Source organism: Octodon degus, unplaced genomic scaffold (assembly GCF_000260255.1).
Source record: "Octodon degus isolate 3935 unplaced genomic scaffold, OctDeg1.0 scaffold00042, whole genome shotgun sequence".
NCBI lineage: Eukaryota > Metazoa > Chordata > Mammalia > Rodentia > Octodontidae > Octodon > Octodon degus.
In genome coordinates, this window is record NW_004524618.1 from 9,629,696 (window position 1) to 9,633,270 (window position 3,575).

The window sequence follows — 3,575 nt, forward strand, 5'->3', positions numbered from 1 at the left end:
AGTGTTTACTAAACAGGTACTGTTCAAACTGTCTTATATGTATAGTTCTTTTGTACTTTTCATAAATCCTATGAATTAAGCACTGTTATTATCTCTCTTTTATAGAAGAGGAAATAGGGAAGTGAAATTGCACGCCCAAGGTTGCAGACTACCTTAGTCAGCTTTTTTAGTGCTGAACAAAATACCCAAACATCTCAAATTTAAAGTGGGCAGGTTTCTTTTGGATCGAGATATGAAAGATTCAGTCCATGGTCAGTTGGTCCTAGGCAGGAATATCATGGTGGAAGAATGTGACACAGTACACCTGCTCAGTTCGCGTAGCCAAAAAGCAGAGCAGAGAACAGTACCAGAGAGGAAAATGCCAGGGACCTGATATAGTCGCCAAAGTCACCCCTCCACGACTCACCCATATATGCACTGGTAAACTGTTCCCTATAGACATACAGCTGTATAAACATTGGTAACTTCTGGAAGGCTGCAGAGCCCATCAAGTTGACAATATACTTAAATGTCACACCAAGTCCTTGCTAGGCATTTTCCATGCATTGTCCAACTAAACTCCAAAAACATTCTAATGAATTACTGTGCTTATCCAAAGCACACACATTCGGGGTTGAAAACAAGTAGATGTAAACTCCAACAGGCTAACAATATCGAGTAACTCTTGCCACTTTATTTAGATCAGGAAATAGAGAACAGTCTACAGATGAACAGAAAAAAAATGTGCAGGTCCACATTCATTTCCTGTGCTGAAACCCTTCAATAAAAATTCAAAAATTTGTATGATGTGCTAAAAGAAATCTGGCTGTAATAGTGAGGTAAACTTGTTTCTTTATGCATAGATAGCATCAAATCTCACCCAGTGCGGGTAACTATTTTATGGAGCTCATTTGTATTCATAATTCATTATGCATCTCATTTTTGTCTATCAGATGTCTCTAGTTCATTTTAAACTATATCCTTTAGGAACCCCAATCTGAAGTATCTGGTTAATCAGAACATTGGCTCTTAATAAAATGACGAAAGCCTTTTTCAAGCAGGAGAAGAAATCATTGAGATAACATACACTAGACACTTTATGAGAAAGCAGTTAATTCATTTTAGAGACCAACAGTAACTGAGGAGAAAAATCACATCCTTACAAAAGGGCCAACAAGACTCTTTCTCATTGCAAGTCCCTAAGCATTCCCAAATTATGTTTTAAGCCATAATTCTTGAATATAAGAAAAGGAAGAGCTCAGTGGATGAGTGATCTCCTGGAATTCTAAAAAGATGGGGGATAGAGGGACTGGAGTAAAGGTGACATCAATCAGCCAAGGAACTATAGCTGGAGGAGGGCGCTTTACCTGACTTTTCCATCTCTAATGGTGTTGGATGGCAGGATGTGGTGGGTCTGGGACCACTGACCACACGTCAAGTCTCATTCTTTCATTAGGGTGAAAATCATGTGACACAATATTCACTGTTATAAAGAAACACTAAATCTTTTATTTTTTATTTTATTTTACTTTATTTTATTTTATTTATTTTTTGGTACAAGGTTTCAATAGGCAGTTCAGACTCATAATAATCCTCCTGTTTTCAGCCTCCCCAGCAATGAGATTACAGGCATACACCACCATGCCCGGTCTTGGTGGCCAGCTCAGCACATCAGGGTTGGGGCCAGTGTGGCATGTGGTTCTGGGGATCAAGCCCCAGTCCCTGAGCTTGCCTAAGCAGGCACTTAGTCCGCAGCAAAATTTTGATAAATATTACCAAATTATCCTCAACAGCTCAAATGTGATGTCACTGTTTCCACTCTCATGAGTTAGTGGAAGATAATCCTCTTTCCAAACACCTGCCAGACACATGTTATTAACAAACTTTTAATCCATCAGTCTGACAGTTTTCTCCACGTATGGAGAAAATCTATTTTATTAGCACTTCTTTAATTATGAATGAGATAGACCATCTTTTCATATATTTATTATCCATTTGCATTCCTTCCTGAACTGTCTCATTGCTATTTGTTTCTCAATAAAATTAATTTAAAAAAACAAAAACAAATCTACTGGAATAAAAATAGATAGATATATCAACAACATGTGTGTAGGCAAAAACTGATGCTGATGCTATTTGTTTTCTCATGTTAGGGATGGAACCCAGGTCCTTGTTCACACTAAATATGCACTAAATATGTATTGTTGAGGTACACCACCACCCCAGCACTATATATCTTTGCATGGTTAAATGACATCTCATAGTAGATATATGCTACATTTTTATATTCACTAATTTACTGATGGATATTTAAATTGTTTCTAACTTTGGCTATTATTGATAGTGTTGCTGTAAATATTCATGTACAAATAATGGTTTGACTATGTTTTTAATTCCTTTCACTGTATATCTAGATATACATGAAGTTAAATCATGTTAACTTTATGTTTAACATGTTGATAAAATTCCAAATTGCTTTGGCCAGTGGCTCCACCATCCTACATTCCTACAAGGAGTATACGGGTATTCTACTTTCTCCATATCTACATCAAAAGTTGTTACTTTCCATTTCACAATTATTATGACCATGGCAAACTAATGGGTCTAATAGTAATTTTGATTTGTGTTTGCCTGATGACTAATGACTGATGATATTAATGATGTAGAGTATCTTATCTTGGCTTTGTGGTATTGTACATATTCACTTTTTGACAAATATTTATTCAAGATTTAGCCCAGCTTTAAATTGAGTTCTTATTTGGTGTTGAGTTGTAACATATAAATTCTGGATACTAGTCCCTGACAAGGTATCACAATACTTTCTCTGCTTGTGTATTAGTCAGCTGAGATTCAACAGCCAACATTCACAACTTAAAGTAAGTTCAACCTGCTTACAGTTTCATTCTGTGAGTAGCTAACGCTGAAGGAGAGACATCACAGTGGAAGGGTGGCAGGACACAGCCTAGTGGCTGGGAACCAGAGAAAGTGCACAGAGCCAAATGAAAGGGACAGGAGAACAGGCACAGAGCCGGAAAAGCCGCAGACCTCCATGAGCCCTCCAAACACTTCTACACATGTGCCCGGCCAAGCCCAGGAGGGCTCCAAATACATTCATATTGAAACTTCATTTTAGCAGCCACATATATTTTTCTGGTTTTTTTGATACATAACATCCTTTGTTGATAAAAGTTTTATTATTAGGTTCAATTTATCTATTTTAATTGTGTTGCTTTTGCTTTCACTGTCTCACCAAGCCTCCTCATTGTCATTCACCTCACAGTTGTCCATAAGATCTATGTTTCAGTGCCCATCATTCATCTCAATTCCATTTAGTCCAGACTCTTCATAAATGGGTCTGCTCCTCCAAACCTACCTTGAGTATTCCTAGAGATAATCTCTCTTGTCTTTGTGTGAACTTATTACTTTCTCTTACCATAATCTACTTTCAAGTATCTTTTCTTCTTTTAATTTTGTTCTTATTAATTTCATTAAGAATCAAATAGATTAGTCTAGTTTCTTACACACTTGGTCCTTTTTTTTTCTTTCTAATGTGGAATAAGGTGCTATTTAATTTTGTTCTTCCATAGCTAATATTA